Genomic DNA, 19,344 nt, shown 5'->3' on the forward strand with positions numbered 1-19,344 from the left:
GGAATAATGGGATGGGATCCGTGGGATGGGATCCGTGGGATGGGATCCATGGGATGGGATCCATTTGATGGGATAATGGGATGGAATAACAGGATGGGCTAACGGAATAACAGGGTGGAATAATGGGATGGGATCCATGGGATGGGATCCGTGGGATGGGACAATGGGATGGGATCCGTGGGATGGGATCCATGGGATGGGATCCATGGGATGGGACAATGGGATGGGATCCGTGGGATGGGATCCGTGGGATGGGATCCATGGGATGGGACAATGGGATGGGATCCATGGGATGGGATCCGTGGGATGGGATCCATGGGATGGGATCCATGGGATGGGACAATGGGATGGGATCCATGGGATGGGACAATGGGATGGGACAATGGGATGGGACAATGGGATGGGACAATGGGATGGGACAATGGGATGGGACAATGGGATGGGATCCATGGGATGGGACAATGGGATGGGACAATGGGATGGGATCCATGGGATGGGACAATGGAATGGGATCCATGGGATGGGACAATGGGATGGGATCCATGGGATGGGATCCATGGGATGGGATCCATGGGATGGGACAATGGGATGGGATCCATGGGATGGGATCCATGGGATGGGACAATGGGATGGGATCCATGGGATGGGACAATGGGATGGGACAATGGGATGGGACAATGGGATGGGACAATGGGATGGGACAATGGGATGGGACAATGGGATGGGATCCATGGGATGGGACAATGGGATAACCGGCTGATTTCAGACCTCACCCCTTCCCTCCCAGCCCACCTCCCCCCCACAATCCCAACGGCGATTTCACTCCACCCCCTCCCCCCCCTCCGCAGCCTTTGGGATCCTTTGGGATTCCCGGGCCGGGGGCGGAGGAGGAGGAGGAGGAGGAGGAGGAGGAGGAGGAGGAGGCGATCCGGGAGCTCTCGGCCCATTTTTTGTTGTTGTTGTTTTTCCATCCCTTCCCCTCTCCGGCTGCGACAGGAAGCGCGGGGCTCTACCTTCGCCTGGAAAGCGCCTTTCATCCAGGCGGCTCAAGGCTCCCTTTCACGGCCGCGGGGCCGGGGGTGGAAAAAAATGGGAAAATCATTTCATAAAACACCAAATCCACGAGAATTACAAGAAATTAAAAGAAAAAAGAAAAAAAGAAACCCGAGCTGAGAGTTTGGGGGTTCATTCTTTAATTATTTGAATTTTTTTTTCCACTTAGGGGTTTCATTCTTTAATTATTTTAATTATTTTTTTTTCCGCTTAGGGGTTTCATTCTTTAATTATTTTAATTCTTTTTTTTCCACCTAGGGGTTTCATTTTTTAATTATTTTAGTTATTTTTTTTCCGCTTAGGGGTTTCATTTTTAATTATTTTAATTTTTTTTTTCGCTTGGAGGTTTCATTTTTTTTTTTTTTAATTTTTTTTTTCGTTTGGAGGTTTCATTTTTTAATTTATTTTTTTTTCCACTTTTTAATTTTTTAAAATTTTTTTTTTCGCTTGGGGTTTCATTTTTTAATTTATTTTTTTTTCCACTTTTTAATTTTTTTAATTTTTTTTTTCGCTTGGAGGTTTCATTTTTTAAATTTTTTCTTTTTTTTTTCGCTCTCCCTCTCGCTCTTCTTTTTTTTTTAATTTTTTTTTTCATTCTCCCTCTCGTTTTTTTCTCCTTTTTCCTTTTTTTTTTTTCCCTTTCGCCGCTGCAAAAAAAAAAAAACCAACCAAAAACCCCCCAAAATTTGATGTTTTTACCGGCTGCTCTTCCCCCCTCCGAGAGAAGAGAGATCGGAATTTCTCGCCGCTCAAGCTCCTGAACATCCGCGAGGAAAAACAGGGAGAAAAAAAAAAATCCCCAAAACCTAAAAAAAAAAAAGCCTCAAAAGTTGGATTTTTTAAAGCTGCGGAGTGAGTCAGCGCCTCTGTGTGTGTGTGTGTGTGTGTTTGCCCGCGTGGTGCGGCCCCGGCAGGAGCTGTAACCCTTTCCCCTCCCGCCATGGAAAATATTCCCAAATATCTGCGATTTGGAGGTGGGGGTGGGGCCGGAATTTTTTAAAATTTTTAAAAAATTTTTATTAATTTATTTAATTTTTTTTTTTTTTGAGCAGCGGATATTTTTTTTAATTTTTTTTTTTTTTTTTTTTTTTTTAATTTATGAATGAAAACTCCCGGCTGGAGCCGGGAGTGAAATGCCAGCTGTGAAAAGTTTGGGAATGTCGGAAAAATCCAAACTGGGATTAAAAAAAAAAAAAAAAAAAAAAAAAGGGAGAAGCGGGATGGGTTCAATTGGAAGGGGGGGGAGGGGCAGCTCCAAAATCCAAATTTTCCCGGTTTTTTTTTTGTAGGAATCCTGGGAGAACTCTGCGCCCGTGTGGATGCAAAAAAAAAAAAAAATAAATTAAAAAATAAATAAATAAAAAATATATTCATTCCCCAAAATGAAAACAACCCCCAGGATTTTGGGGAATAAATTAAAATAAAATAAAAAACTCCAAACTCTCTAAAATATGGGAACGGGGGAAAAAAGATTTTAAAAAAGGTGGAAGGAGGAGCGAGGGAATTCTCAGCCCCACGTTTGCAAAACTGCAGAGGAGAGAAAAGCCAAAAAAAAAAAATAAAAAAAATCCCGATTTCTCCCCGAAAAACCGCAGAATTCCCGGGGCAGAACCAACTTTTCGGGACAGCTGAAAAGGGGAAAAAACATCCCCAATTTTGGGGTTTTTTTGGGCTTTTTTTTTGGGAGGGGGGGGAGGGAGGTTTGGGATTTTGAGGCAAAAATAATCATAATAATAAAAATAAATAAAGATGATTAAAAGGGGCTGGAGGAGGGAGGGAATTTGGGGGGAGGGAAGGTTTTCTCCCCCTCCCCGGCGAGCGAAAAGATAAAATTACAGCGGCTAAAAATAAAGCGGTTGGTTGAAGGGTTTTTTTGGGTCGGTTTTTTTTTTTTTTTTCCCCTCCTCGTTCCCTCCCTCCCTCCGGCATCTCCCACCCCTTTTCCAGCCCTCCTCCTCCTCCTCCTCCTCCTCCTTCCCTCCCTCTCCCGCTGCCTCCTCTCCGTGTTTGCGTGGGGGGTTTTTTGTTGGGTTTTTTTTTTTTTGGTTTTGTTTTGTTTTTTTTTTTTAATTCCACAAAGAAATGATTTGAACTTCTCCCCCGGAGCCGCGGAGAGGGGGAAAAAAAAAAAAACCCAAAAAAACACCCACCCCTCGGGATCCGTATGGATGTGATTTCCCTCCCGGTTTGGGGGATTTCTCCCGGATTTCTCCGGAGGATCGCGAGCCCGCGGAGCCGCCGGGAGCTGCGGGGTTGAGAGGTTCCGCTCCTTCTTCCTCTTCTTCTTCTTCTTTTCCGTCCTCTTCCTCCTCCTCTCCTCCTTCTTCTTCCTCTTCTTCGCTGCTTCTTCTCCTTCTTCCTCCTCCTCTTCTCCTTCTCCTTTTCTCTTTCTCCTTCTCCTCCTCCTTCTCCTTCTTCTTCTTCTTCTTCTTCCTCCTCTCCTTCTCCTTCCCCTTCTCCTCCTTCTCCTCCTCCTCTTCTACTTCTTCCTTTTCTTCTTCTTCTACGTCTTCCTCCTCTTCCTCCTCCTCCTCTTCTTCTCCTTTTCTCCTTTTCCTCCTTTTCTACTTTTCTCCTTCTCCTTTTCTCCTTCTCCTTTTCTCCTTCTCCTTTTCCTCCCTTTCTCCTTTTCCTCCTTTTCTCCTTTCCTCCTTTTCTACTTTTCCTCCTTTTCTACTTTTCTCCTTCTCCTTTTCTCCTTCTCCTTTTCCCTTTCTCCTTTTCTCCTTCTCCTTTTTTCCTTTTCTCCTTCTCCTCCTTTTCTCTTTCTCCTTCTTCCTCCTCCTCTTCTTCTTTTCTTCTTCTTCTTCCTCTCCTTCTCCTTTTCCTCCTTTTCCTCCTTTTCTCCTTTTCCTCCTTTTCTACTTTTCTCCTCCTTTTCTCCTTCTCCTTCCTCCTCCTCCTCCCTCTCCTCCTCTTCTTCTTCTCCTTCCTCCTCCTCCTCCCTCTCCTCCTCCTCCTCCTCCTCCTCTTCTTCCTCTTCTCCTTCTCCTTCCTCCTCTTCCTCCCCATGGGCTCGCCGGCGGAACTTCGGGAGCCGCCCGCCGCTCCAGCCACGAGAAAACGAGGAAAAAACCCGGGATTTCTGGTCATGTGCCTTTCTGGCTGAAAAAAAAAAAACCCAAAAAAAAAAGAAAAAAAAAAGAACTGGAGTGGAGGAAAAAAAAATACCGAGAAGAAAAAAAAAAAGAAGAAGAAAAACTAAAAATCCCGCGGATCGCGCAGGGCTGGGGGGCACGCGAGGAGGAGGAGGAGGAAGAGGAGGAGGAAGAGGAGGAGGAGGAGGAGGAGGGAGGAAGGACGAGGAGCACTCTCGGCGCCGCTGGAATCCCGAGCTGGCTGGCCCCTGCGCGAGGCTGGATGCTGGAAGCCGCCCCTTGGATATGGGATCATTCCTGGTGTATCCCAGCCTGGCTTTGATCCTCTGCTGCTCCGTGCTCAGCTCCGTCTACGCGCTGGTCAGTCCCTCCCTTCCTTTCCTTCATTCCCATCTCTTTCCAGCCCCGTTTCCATTTCTTTTCACGTGCTTCTATTTGTTTGTAATTATTTCTGATATTTTTTTAATTATTTTTTTTTTTTTTTAATCCCGGGTCCCGCCGCCAGGAGGGATGAAGGATCCTAAAAACTGATTTTGGGTTGATTTGATTTGATTTGATTTGATTGGTGGGGTTATTTTTTTGGGGGGGGGATCTGCAGTGGAAATGTCCGTGCTTCCCAAAGGTTGGGAAAGCTCCGGGCGGGACGTGCGAGCTTTGACAGGGAGCCGGGACGGAATTCCAGGATTGTGGAGAAGGGACAACTTTGCTGCTTTATTTTTTCCCCCTTTTTTCTCCTCCTTTTTAATCTTTTCTTCTGCTTAAATTTTTAAAACATTTCTTTCATTTTTCCTCTTTTTTCCCTCCTTTTCCCCCCCTTTTCATTTTATTCCTTTTTTCCTTCCTTTTCCTTTTCATTTTTCCTTCACTTTTTCTCTTCCCTTTTCCCCTCCTTTTCCCCTCTCCTTTCGCTTCCCTCTTTTCCTTCTTCCCTTCTCCCTTTCCCTGCAGGACAATCCCATTCCCAAATCCTCCTCTCCCTGCGAATCCCCTCAATCCCAACGATTTTTTTGGAATTAAATTCAGGGAAAAAAAACAGGGAAGGTTTAGGAACTTTTTTGCTCCTCGGCACTTCCCAGCCCTTCCCTGCACACACCAAGTTGGAAAACCAGAAAAATACGTCAAATTTCGGGATAAATTTTGGGATAAATCCATCCCAAAAGTGGGAAATCATTTAAGATTTTCACCTCCAGGGAGCAAAAAAGGGATTTTGGGTTTTTTTTTTCCTTGGGAATCAGCAGCTGGAATTTGCGGGGTGACAGGAGCTCTCCTGGATTTCCCCACCCCTGGGATTCTCAGCCCTGATCCCATTTCCCCAGAGTTTTTCCAGGCAGGAAAGTGGGATCTGTTCTCCAGGACTGGGAATAGGAATAATGGGAATAATGGGAATAATTAAGGGGAATAATGGGAATGGGAATAATGGGAATAATGGAAATAGGAATGGGAATAATGGGAATAATTAATGGGAATAATTAATGGGACTAGTGGGAATAATGGGAGTAATGAGAAGAATGGGAATGGGAATAGGAATGAGAATATTGGGAATATTGGGAATATTGGGAATAATGGGAATAGGAATGGGAATAATGGGAATATTGGCAATAATGGGTATAAGGGGAATAATGGGAATAATGGGAATGGGATCGGAATCGGGATCGGGATTGGGATCAAGATCAGGATCGGGATCGGGATCATCCTGCCTCCAGTCAGATCCTTCCTGCCCCTCCAGGATCCACCAGCCCGGGCCTTTTCCCTGCATTTGCTCATTTGGGAATTTTGGGGATTTTTCCAACTTTTCCGAGGAGGAACTTCTCCTCACTCCACGAGAAGGAACAACGCCCTTGGAAAACGATCCCTGCCCGAGTCCCGTCCCCGTTAAAAGTGTGGAGGAACCTCCCAAATCCCAAAGAAAATCGTGGCAATCGGGAGAATTCCTTGGGGATTTGTTGGGATTTCAGGGCTGGATGAGGTTTTTTTCCCGGAATTCCGGGGTTGGATCAGCAGCTCCTGATTTTGGGGTCATCCTGCAGCACCTGCTCCGGAATTCCTGCAATTCCTGCTGCTTTGGGAACGGGGAAAGGCGGGTCGGGATCCAGGCAGGCGGGAGCTGGGGGAAACTCGGGATGAAGAAAAACCCAAACTGGGCTTGGCTGCATCTCCCATTCCCATAATTCCCATTCTCCCCATTAACTCTTCCCATTCCTCCTATCCTTCCCTTTCCCATGATTCCCATTAATGATTCCCAGTGTTCCCATTACTTATTCCCATTATTCCCCCTATTCCCATTATTTCCATTCTTCCCATTCCTATTATTCCCATTAATTATTGCCATTCATTATTCCCATTATTTACGTTATGCCCATTCATTATTCCCATTATTCCCGTTATTCCCATTATTTCCAGTCTTCTCATTCTTCCCATTAATTATTCCCATCATTCCCATTATTCCCATTAATTATTCCCATCCTTCCCATCATTCCCATGATTCCCATTCCCGTTCCCATTAATGATTCCCAATAGTCCCATTAATGATTCCCAATATTCCCAATTATTATTAATTATTCATTAATTATTCCCATCATTCCCATCAATTATTCCCATTATTCCCATTATTCCCATTATTCCCATTATTCCCATAATTCCCATTCCCATTATTCCCATCATTCCCATTATTCCCAGTCTTCTCATTCTTCCCATTAATTATTCCCATTCCTCCCATTCCTCCCATTATTCCCATTAATTATTCCCATCCTTCCCATCATTCCCATGATTCCCATTCCCGTTCCCATTAATGATTCCCAATAGTCCCAATAATTGTTCCCATCATTCCCATCAATTATTCCCATTATTTCCATTCTTCCCATTTTCCCCATTCCCATTCTTCCCATTCATTCCTCCCATTCTTCCCAATATTCCCGTTCTTCCCAATATTCCCATTCTTCCCACTGTTCCCGCTATTCCCATCATTCCCCTTCCCGGCTCCCTCCTCTCTCAGTCGCCTGGAATTCACCGTGGGATTTCTTTGGGATCCCCCACCCCCAAGGATCCATTCCCATCCCAGAGGGCTGAGAAATCCATGGAATTCTCTGGGAAAGCTCCGGAATTTTCCTCTCCCGGGCCCGGATTCGCCGATCCCGTGGATTTTTTACCGATTTCGGGTTTAGTTAGGCCGGGCTTAAATTCCCGTTAAAATGGAATTAAACCTTCCCTCGCTTTTCCACCCGGCTCCCGAGGAATTCCCAGAGCGCTCCCAAATCCATCCCGACGATCCCGAATTTCCCTCCTGAGGCAGGGAAATGTCACCCCCTGTCACCCCCCGGCTTTTCTTGGAGCTGTTGCCCCTTTCTCCCAGAAAGTTTGGAATTTTAAAGGGGTTTTGGGAAGAGGGAATGGGAGAGATTTTTATGGATTTACGATAAAATTCGTCGTCGTTATTATTTATTATGAATTTTTGTCGTTAATGGGATCAGCTGGGAGCGATTTTTATGGATTTACGATAGAACTCGTGATTATTATTGGAGAGATTTGATGGATTTAAGATAAAATTCGTCATTATTATTTATTATAAAGTTTTGTCGTTAATGGGATCAGCAGGGAGCGATTTTTATTGATTTACGATAGAATTCGTGATTATTATTGGAGAGATTTTATCGATTTAAGATAAAATTCGTCGTCATTATTATTTATTATAAAATTTTGTCGTTAATGGGATCAGCAGGGAGCGATTTTTACGGATTTACGATAAAACTCGTCGCCGTTATTATTAATTATTATAAATTTTTTTGTCATCGTGGGATCAACTCGGTGAGATCTTTACGGATTTACGATAAAACTCGTCGTCGTTGTTATTCGTCATGAATTTTTAAAGCCCGTCCTTGTTGTCGGTTTTGTCGTTCTTACGGTCGTCGATGTTTCTGATCGATTCTGTTGGGTTTATTAATTATTCGTTCCGTTTCTGATCGATTCTGTTGGGTTTATTAATTATTCGTTCCGTTTCTGATCGATTCTGTTGGGTTTATTAATTATTCGTTCCGTTTCCGATCGATTCTGTTGGGTTTATTAATTATTCGTTCCGTTTCCGATCGATTCTGTTGGGTTTATTAATTATTCGTTCCGTTTCTGATCGATTCTGTTGGGTTTATTAATTATTTGTTCCGTTTCTGATCGATTCTGTTGGGTTTATTAATTATTCGTTCCGTTTCCGATCGATTCTGTTGGGTTTATTAATTATTCGTTCCGTTTCTGATCGATTCTGTTGGGTTTATTAATTATTCGTTCCGTTTCTGATCGATTCTGTTGGGTTTATTAATTATTCGTTCCGTATCTGATCGATTCTGTTGGGTTTATTAATTATTCGTTCCGTTTCTGATCGATTCTGTTGGGTTTATTAATTATTTGTTCCGTTTCTGATCGATTCTGTTGGGTTTATTAATTATTTGTTCCGTTTCTGATCGATTCTGTTGGGTTTATTAATTATTCGTTCCGTTTCTGATCGATTCTGTTGGTGTTGTCATTTATTCTTGAATCTGTTGTTGTTTTAAGGCCATAAAAATCATTCGAGATTTTTCCCGGTGGCTCCGCGGGAGTCGCTGCCGTAAATTTTCCCCTTTTTTAGGGAACAACACGGGAAAAAAATCAGGGAAAAAAACGGCGGGGATTTAATCCCAGCTCTGGGCTGAGCTTAAATTTGAATTTAAATTTTACTTTGAATTTCAATTTCAATTTCAATTTCAATTTCAATTTTAATTTCAATTTCAATTTCAATTTTAATTTCAATTTCAATTTCAATTTCAATTTCAATTTCAATTTCAATTTCAATTTCAATTTCAATTTTAATTTTAATTTCAATTTCAATTTCAATTTTAATTTCAATTTCAATTTCAATTTCAATTTCAATTTCAATTTCAATTTCAATTTTAATTTCAATTTCTATTTTAATTTCAATTTTAATTTCAATTTCAATTTCAATTTCAATTTCAATTTCAATTTTTTAATTTTAATTTTAATTTAATTCCAGCTCTGAGCTGAGCTTAAAGTGCCCCCGAGGGCAGAGGAGGATCAGGAGATTCCCGAAGCCAGAGGCAAAATTCCAGGCTGAGAGTTTCGGGAATGTTTTGGGATTTTTGGGGAATGTTTTGGGATTGTGTCGGGATTGTTTTGGGAATCCCTGATTCTTGGGATCTCTGGGATTTCAGGGATCCCAAAGGAACGATTCCAGGCTGAGCCGGGAGTTTTGGGAATGTTTTGGGAATGTTTTGGGAATGTTTCGGGATGTGGGGGAATGTTTCGGGATTGTGTTGGGAATCCCTGATTCCCGGGATCTCTGGGATTTTTGGGATGCCAGAGGCACAATTCCAGGCCTGAGCCAGGAGTTTTGGGAATGTAGTTTTGGGATTCTTGGGAATCCCTGATTTTGGGATCTCTGGGATTTTGGGGATGCTGGGAGGGGGCAGAGCACCGAAATGTCCCAATCCTGGTTTTGTCATTCCCGAAATTCCATCTGGAGCCGCCAAAGATCTTTCCCAAGGCACTTTTGAGGGATATTCTGGAATATCCTGGAATATTCCAGGATTGGGAGCTGGATCCCTCCTCTGCATTCCAACCCGGGAGGGAAATCCGGGAAAAATAAGAAAATCTCTGGGAAGGAGAGAGAAAAGTGCGGAAAATCGGGAATTTTCCCTGTGCCTCAAACCCCAGCGGGATCATCTTCCCAATCCTGGGATGTTCGGGATGTTTGAGGTGGGGGAAAGGCTCGGGCCGGGCTCAGCTTTGTCCCAGCTCTCCTGGAAAATCCAAAAAAAATCCAATTTTTCCCTGGAACAACTCGACAAAACCTGCCTGGAATTCCGCCGGGATGGAGCCAGGGTGAGGGTGGAAATCCGGGATAATTCTGCTCTTTAATCCCAGGATTAAGGAGTTAAACGCGGCCTAAAGCGGGGAGCTCTGCAAGGACAGGGCTCGAGGAGCCGGAAAAGCCCCAGCAGGGGTCGGGAGAAGGGAAAATTTGGGAATTGTTTTTATTCGGGAAAAAATCCCCCCCCCCACCCCGCGTCATAAAATGTTGGAATTTAGGATGGGAAAGGATTTTCCGAGCTAATCCCGGGATTCCTGGCGCCCAAAACCTCCCGGGTTCGCTCTTCCAAACGTTTTTATTTTCCCTCCTTTCGCTCGGCCCGGGAGATCCCAGCCCCGTCCTCACCGGAGGGGATTTTCTGATTCATTAATCAATTAATTAATTATGAATTGGTAATATTAACAAGCCGGAATATCCCGATTTTGGGAAGCAGCTCGGGGAGGCAGATCGGCGTGGGAAGGGAACGGGTGGGAAAAAGGATCGTTCCCATTTTTCCTTGGCTGCAATCCCAACTCAGGGCAATGCTGGAATTCCCTCGGCGTTTGTGACGCTCCCAAAAATCCCAAAAAATCCCCAAAATCCCGATTTTTGGGGGGGATTGGGAATCTTCCCTGGCACGCAGAGACCTGGAGAAAATTCCCCAGGGAGCTGAATCCAATCCTGGATCTCTGGAAGTGTCCTGGGAAAGGCTTGGATGGGGGTTGGGACGGTGTCGGGGTTGGAGTGGGATCATCCTCAAGGTCCTTCCCAAGAAAAATCCCTCTGGAATTCTGAGTTCTTCGGGAAATTTTGGATTGAGGAGGAGCTGGATGGGAATGACGAGGTTGGGAATGACGAGGTTCTGGATGGGGTTTTCCTCTCGGGCTCGTTGCGCGTTGCTCAGATCAACGGCACGGATTTGGGATGAATGCATTTTTTCCATAATTCGGGAAAAGGGAAGGGTTTGGAGTTGGATGGAAGGAAGGAATGAGGATGGCGTCCACGGAATGGAACTCAGGATAAAAAAAAAAAAAATTAGGAAAATTAAAGATTAAATCAAAAACACAGGAATAAAATACGAAATAAAATAAGGAGAAGGAGAAGGAGAATGATAAGGATAAGGACTAAAATAAACATAAAAATAAAAATAAACATAAAAATACAAATAAAAATGCAAATACAGATAAAAATAAAAATAAAAATAAAAATAAAAATAAAAATAAAAATAAAAATAAACATAAACATAAAAATAAAAATAAAAATAAAAATAAAAATAAAAATAAAAATAAAAATAAAAATAAATAAAAAATAACCATAAACATAAACATAAACATAAAAATAAAAATAAAAATGAAAATGAAAATGAAAATAAACATAAACATAAAAATAAAAATAAAAATAAAAATAAAAATAAAAATAAAAATAAAAATAAAAATAAAAATAAACATAAACATAAAAATAAAAATAAGCAATAACAATAAAATCAAAAATCAAACAAAAAGCAACAAAATAATTAAATAATAGGAAAACAAAATCATTTAAATAAACAATAAAATGTATTAAAAATAATAAAAATAATAGAAATAGCAACAAAAATTCAAATAATCCCGTCCGGGCTGGGAGCCCAGGCGTGTCCCCGGGCCCGGCAGTTGTTGTTTGGGTTCGCGTCACCCCCGAACCAGCCCGGGGAGCGTTTCCCGGGATGATCCCGGCATTATCCCGGCTGTGCCCGCGGGGATCCCCCGGACGGGGACGTCCCCGAGACCTTCCCGGGAGAAGGCGGCGGGAATTCCCTCCGCGCCCCGCGGCCGGGATCAGGCGCCGCGCGCAGGGGGCGGGGGGACACAAAGGTCACCGCTGCCACCCTGAGGTCCCGACTGTACGGCTCGGGGCCGGGCGACACCGGGCCCGGCGCCGCGGGGACCTCGTCCCGGCATCCCATCATCCCGGCATCCCATCATCCCGGCATCCCATCATCCCAGCATCCCATCATCCCGGCATCCCATCATCCCGGCATCCCATCATCCCGGCATCCCGGCATCCCATGGATCCCATCATCCCGGCATCCCATCATCCCGGCATCCCATCATCCCGGCATCCCATTATCCCCTCATCCCGGCATCCCATCATCCCGGCATCCCGGCATCCCATCATCCCATCATCCCAGCATCCCATCATCCCGGCATCCCGGCATCCCGGCATCCCATCATCCCAGCATCCCATCATCCCGGCATCCCATCATCCCGGCATCCCATCATCCCGGCATCCCGGCATCCCATGGATCCCATCATCCCGGCATCCCATCATCCCGGCATCCCATCATCCCGGCATCCCATTATCCCCTCATCCCGGCATCCCATCATCCCGGCATCCCGGCATCCCATCATCCCATCATCCCAGCATCCCATCATCCCGGCATCCCGGCATCCCGGCATCCCATCATCCCGGCATCCCATCATCCCGGCATCCCGGCATCCCATTATCCCCTCATCCCGGCATCCCATTATCCCCTCATCCCGGCATCCCATCATCCCATCATCCCGGCATCCCATTATCCCCTCATCCCGGCATCCCATCATCCCATCATCCCGGCATCCCGCGGGTCCCCTCATCCCGGCATCCCATTATCCCATCATCCCGGCATCCCATTATCCTCTCATCCCATGGATCCCCTCATCCCGGCATCCCATGGATCCCATCATCCCGGCATCCCATGGATCCCCTCATCCCGGCATCCCATGGATCCCCTCATCCCGGCATCCCATTATCCCGTCATCCCGGCATCCCGCAGGTCCCATCATCCCGGCATCCCATTATCCCCTCATCCCGGCATCCCATTATCCCCTCATCCCGGCATCCCATTATCCCCTCATCCCGGCATCCCATCATCCCATCATCCCGGCATCCCATTATCCCCTCATCCCGGCATCCCATCATCCCATCATCCCGGCATCCTGCGGGTCCCCTCATCCCGGCATCCCATTATCCCATCATCCCGGCATCCCATTATCCTCTCATCCCATGGATCCCCTCATCCCGGCATCCCATGGATCCCATCATCCCGGCATCCCATGGATCCCCTCATCCCGGCATCCCATGGATCCCCTCATCCCGGCATCCCATTATCCCGTCATCCCGGCATCCCATGGATCCCATCATCCCGGCATCCCATCATCCCATCATCCCGGCATCCCATGGATCCCCTCATCCCGGCATCCCATGGATCCCCTCATCCCGGCATCCCATTATCCCGTCATCCCGGCATCCCGCAGGTCCCATCATCCCGGCATCCCATTATCCCCTCATCCCGGCATCCCATTATTCCGTCATCCCGGCATCCCGCGGATCCCCTCATCCCATCCCATTATCCCATGGATCCCATCATCCCGGCATCCCATGGATCCCATCATCCCGGCATCCCATTATGCCATCATCCCATCTCATTATCCCATGATCCCATTATCCCATCCCATGGATCCCATCCCATCATTCCATCCTATTATCCCATTATCCCATCCCACAGATCCCATCCCATCCCATTCTCCAATCCCATGGATCCCATAGATCCCATCCCATGGATCCAATAGATTGCGCCCCATTATCCCATCCTGTTATCCCATCATCCCATGGATCCCATCATCCCATTATCCCATCCCATCATTCCATTATCCCATCATCCCATCCCATTATCCCATTATCCCATCCCATTATCCCATTATTCCATCCTATGATCCCATCCTGTTATCCCATTCAGTCTTAGTCCCATTGTTCCCATAAATTATTCCCGCTATTCCCATTAGTCCCATTAATTATTCTCATTATTCCCATTAATTATTCTCACTATTCCCATTAATTTTTCCCTTTATTCCCATTTTTCCCATTATTCCCATTATTCCCATTCCCATTATTCTCAATATTCCCATTATTCCCAACATTCCCATTAATTTTTCCCATTTTTCCCATTATTCCCATTATTCCAAATATTCCCATTATTCCCATTATTCCCATTAATTTTTCCCACTGTTCCCACTATTCCCATCATTCCCATTCCCGGCTCCCTCCTCTCTCAGCCGCCTGGAATTCACCGTGGGATTTCTTTGGGATCCCCCATCCCAAGGGATCCTTTCCCATCCCAAGGGACGAGCCTGGAGCCGCCGCCAGCGCCAAACCCGGGCAAAAACTTGGGAACAGCTTTTCCGGAATCCCAGAGGGCTGAGAAATCCGGGAATTATCCATCCCTTCTCCCATCCCGTCCCAATCTCAGAGCAAACAATCCCCCAAATCCCAAAGGATTTTTGGGATGAGCCCGCAAATTTCCGCCACCGTAACGACGCCGAGGGTTTAAACTTCTCCCAGAAAATCCCATCCAAAGGGATCCCGGCCTCTGGCCGGAGATCCCAGATCCGTGGGGGGGGTGGGAAGGGGTCAGGAATTGCTGACTCAGCAGCTCCTTATCAGCTGTTCCCCCCCCCCGGGGCTGATCCGGGCTCCCGATGTTATCTCAGCTCCCGCCTCCCCGCCCTGCCCCCCACGAGAATTCCCAGAGGTTTGCGGCCCCAGCTGGATGGGGAAGGGCACGATGGGATGTCGGAGTGTCCTGAGGAAATTTTCCACTCCTTTCCTTTTTCCAGGAGACATTGGGAATTCCCGCCCGGAAGGGGGCAAATGACCAATGAATTTGGGGGATTTGGGGGAATTTCTGGCACTTTCGGGACGTTCAAATCCTGTGGCTGAAGATTTTCCTGCTCATTCCAGAGGGGACGGATAAAGTGGCCTTTAAACATCCCGTCCAACCCAGACCATCCCATAATTCCAGGATTCCATCCCTGTATAAACCCCTAATTCCAGGATTCCATCCCTTTATAAACCCCTAATTCCAGGATTCCATCCCTTTATAAACCTGTAATTCCAGGATTTCATCCCTTTATAAACCCCGTAATTCCAGGATCCCATCCTTTACAAACCCCTAATTCCAGGATTTCATCCCCTATAAACCCCTAATTCCAGGATTCCATCCCTTTACAAACCCCCAATTCCAGGATTCCATCCCTTTATAAACCCGCAATTCCAGGATTCCATCCCTTTATAAACCCCTAATTCCAGGATCCCATCCCCTATAAACCCCTAATTCCAGGATCCCATCCTTTATAAACCCCTAATTCCAGGATTCCATCCCTTTATAAACCCCTAATTCCAGGATTCCATCCCTGTATAAACCCCTAATTCCAGGATTCCATCCCTTTATAAACCCCTAATTCCAGGATTCCATCCCTTTATAAACCCCTAATTCCAGGATTCCATCCCTTTATAAACCCCTAATTCCAGGATTCCATCCTTTATAAACCCCTAATTCCAGGATTCCATCCCTTTACAAACCCCTAATTCCAGGATTCCATCCCTTTATAAACCCGCAATTCCAGGATTCCATCCCGTTATAAACCCCTAATTCCAGGATTCCATCCCTTTATAAACCCCTAATTCCAGGATTCCATCCCTTTATAAACCCGCAATTCCAGGATCCCATCCCTTTATAAACCCCTAATTCCAGGATTCCATCCCTTTATAAATCCCTAATTCCAGGATTCCATCCCTTTATAAACCCCTAATTCCAGGATCCCATCCCTTTATAAACCCCTAATTCCAGGATTCCATCCCTTTATAAACCCCTAATTCCAGGATCCCATCCCGTTATCGCCCGGATTTCTCCTGCTGGCTGGGAGGATTCCCAGGATTGCAGCATCCCTGGAAATCCCCTGCAGGAAAACTGGGAATGAGGCCGGGAATATTCCTGGATTCCAGACCTGGAGCGGGACAGGGCTGAGCTCAGAGGACGAGGAGGGGAGGCTGGAATTTCTCCGGGATTTCTGGATTTGGGAATTCCCTCAGAGCCTGGATTTGCTCCCTTCCCTCCACCATTCCCGTGTTCCGTCTCCCGTTCCCACTCCATCATTTCTGTCCCCGTTTTTGGCCCTTTTTGTCACAATTTTGGGGATGAAGGATCGACATTCCCGCCCCGGAAAGGGCCACGGAGCTGAATCGCTGCCTGATCCGTGCGGGAACACGGAATCCGGAATTTCCTTTGGAATTTCCCCGAAGGAAAAGCTGGATCTGGCTCATCCTCACCTCCACTCCCACCCAGCTCCCGTTATTCCGTTTTCCACGATCCCAAAATTTGGGAATGGTCTGGAACACGTGAAATTTAGGGATGCGGCAGGACCAGGGAATGCTCAGCTTTAGGAAACCGTGTTAAATTAAATTCAATTTAAATTAAATGAAATTAATCAATTAATTAATTGATCCTCTGAATTAGAGCAGCTCAGGCAATGCCTATCAATGGGCTGAGGACTAATCTGCTTTCCCCGAATCCCAGAATTCCAGGAAGGGACCCTACAGCTCATCCCACTCTCCAGGTGTCCGTTACTTCTTCGAAGGCAGAAATCAAATTCCAAAAATTCCCTGAAAACTCTGGGCCCATTCCCACGTTCTTTCCATCCATCCAGCCATCCATCCATCCCGCTTTAATCGCCCCTGGCAATTCAAATTCAAATTAAAATCAGAATTAAAATTAGAATTAGAATTAAAATTAGAATTAGGATTAAAATTAGAATTAGGATTAAAATTAGAAGTAGGATTAGGATTAGAATTAAAATCAAAATTAAAATTGGAATTACGAGTAGGATTAGAATTAGAATTAGGATCAAAATGAAAATTAGAATTAGAATTAGAATTAAAATTAAAATTAAAATTAAAATTGCAATTAGAATTCGAACTAGACTTGGAATTAAAATTTTTTAAAAATTAAAATGACAATTACAATTAAAATTAAAATTCAATCAACATCCCCTTGCCTTCCTCCTCTGCTCCTGCATTCCCCAATCCCTGTTTGTTTTTTTTCTTGGACACGGAGGAATTCCAGCAAGGACGGGATCTCCTTGCCCCGGGTTTATTGCGAGCCTCGGATCGATATCCATTACGAGCCGCTTTCGTTGGGTGGCCTGAAACTCGACTCCGCTCAATACAAAAGGCCGGGAAACGATCCCAAAAATAAAAGCGGGAGGGAGCCGGTCGAGGTGGGACTCCCAGGGTGCTTCTGGATGGGTCTGAAATGGATTTCAGCTGGGGAAAAGGTGAGGGCTGGGTGGGATTTGAGGAGGAATCCCTGGCTGGGGCGGAATTCCCAGAGAATTGGCTGCCCCTGGATCCCTGGAAGTGTCCAAGGGTTTGGGATGGAGCAGCCTGGGATAGTGGGAGGTGTCCCTGCCCGTAAGATCCCATAAGATCCCATGAAATCTTGAAAAATCAAAAAAAAAAAATCCCATCAAACGATCCCAGTTTTAAGGTCCCTTGGATCCCAAACCGTTCCCTGTCCATAAAATCCCACAAAATCCCATCAAATCCCATGAAAATCATATAGAATCCCATGAAATCCCATAAAATCCCATCAAACGATCCCAGTTTTAAGGTCCCTTGGATCCCAAACTGTTCCCTGTCCATAAAATCCCACAAAATCCCATCAAATCCCATGAAAATCATATAGAATCCCATGAAATCCCATGAAATCCCATGAAATCCCATCAAACAATCCCAGTTTTAAGGTCCCTTCCATCCCAAACCGTTCCCTGTCCATAAAATCCCACAAAATCCCAATGGATCTCCCAAATGGAGAGATCCCGGTTGGAGGAGAAGGAGAAGGAAAAGGATCTTCCCGATGGAGAGATCTCAGTTGGATGGGGAGAGGATCCTCCCGATGGAGAGATCCCAGTTGGACGGGAAAGGGAGAGGATTCTCCCAGTGGAGAGATCCCGGTTTTCCAGCCACGTCTCCCAGCCCTGGTGACCTCCAGCAGCTCCTTCCCGCCATTCCCTGAGCAACGAAACCTCCCCGAGACGATTCGGGGCCGAGCAACGCGGATTTGGGTTTTCCAAACCGCAGCACGGGGATCCCGCTGCGGATTTGGGGCCGCCAAATCGTCCCTGAGATTCGGACAAATCCGGTGGCAGATTGCTCAGGAATTTTTCTTTTTTTCCCTGATTTTTCCTCGGCGCCCGTCGGCAAACCGCCGCCCGCCGTCAGCACATCGGCTTTGAACCATTTTCCCGCGGACTTCGGCGGGTCGGAGGCAGGAAATTCCCGATTTTCTGTGCCAGAGGTGACTCCCGCCTGGGAGTTCGGGATCCGGGGGAGGCGCTGGGGCCGCGCCAAGGGGACGGGATCACCCGGAGAATCTCCGGCTGGGATCATGCGGGCTCTGCCCTGACTCAGCAGCCCCGGCCTGATAAGGGCTCTGATAAGGACCCTGATAAGGACAACAATGACCCGGCTGTCACCCCCCGGGCGGGGCTGAGGAGAGGCCGCAGCAGGGACGACGTTCCCAACGTCCTTCCACTTCCCAGTTTTCCCGTTCCGAGGGGGATTTCTCCCCTCCCTCCTGTAATTCCGGCAGGTGTCGGGAATTCCCACCCGGAAGAGGGCAAATGCTGGATTTGTGGGATTTTTCTGGCACTGTGAGGGCCACGAAAAGTCCCGCGGTTGAAGATTTTCCTGCTCATTCCAGAGGGGAGGGATAAAGTGGCCTCGAAACGTCCCTCCCAACCCAGCTCATCCCACAATTCCAGGATTTCATCCCGTAAAAATCCCTTTATTGCCTGGATTTGGGATGTGAGGGATATCCTGCATGGATTTGGGATGTGAGGGATTTTCTGGATTGATTTGGGATGTGAGGAATATCCCAGATGGATTTGGGATATGAGGGATGTGCTTGGATTTATTTGGGATAGGAGGGATATCCCGGATGGATTTGGGATATGAGGGAATATTCTGGATTGATTCGGGATATGAGGAATATCCCTGATAGATTTAGAGTGTGAGGAATATCCCAGATGGATCTGGGATGTGAGGGATGTCCCGGATGGATTTGGATGGATTTGGGATACGAGGGATATCCCGGATGGATTTGGATGGATCTGGGATACGAGGGATATCCCGGATGGATCTGGGATGTGAGGGATATCCCGGATGGATTTGGATGGATTTGGGATGTGAGGGATATCCCGGATGGATTTGGACGGATTTGGGATGTGAGAGGATATCCCGGATGGATGTGGATGGATCTGGGATGTGAGGGACGTCCCGGATGGATTTGGATGGATTTGGGATGTGAGGGACGTCCCGGATGTTCCCGGTGGTTTGCTCCGTTTTATTTAATTCCGTTCTGGGACGCTTTTCCCTGGAGTCAGCCGAGGCGCCGGCGAATCCAAACCTGTGAGGAAAAGTCCCAGCAGGATAAATGTAAAATCCCGACGGTGAACACAGAACCCCGCTGCGGTCTGGACGCCTTCCACAGCCTTCCTCGGCGGCCCTTTC

The sequence above is a fragment of the Chamaea fasciata genome, unplaced genomic scaffold (assembly GCF_029207755.1).
Source record: "Chamaea fasciata isolate MVZ Bird 193981 ecotype frontalis unplaced genomic scaffold, bChaFas1.0.hap1 SCAF_1, whole genome shotgun sequence".
NCBI lineage: Eukaryota > Metazoa > Chordata > Aves > Passeriformes > Sylviidae > Chamaea > Chamaea fasciata.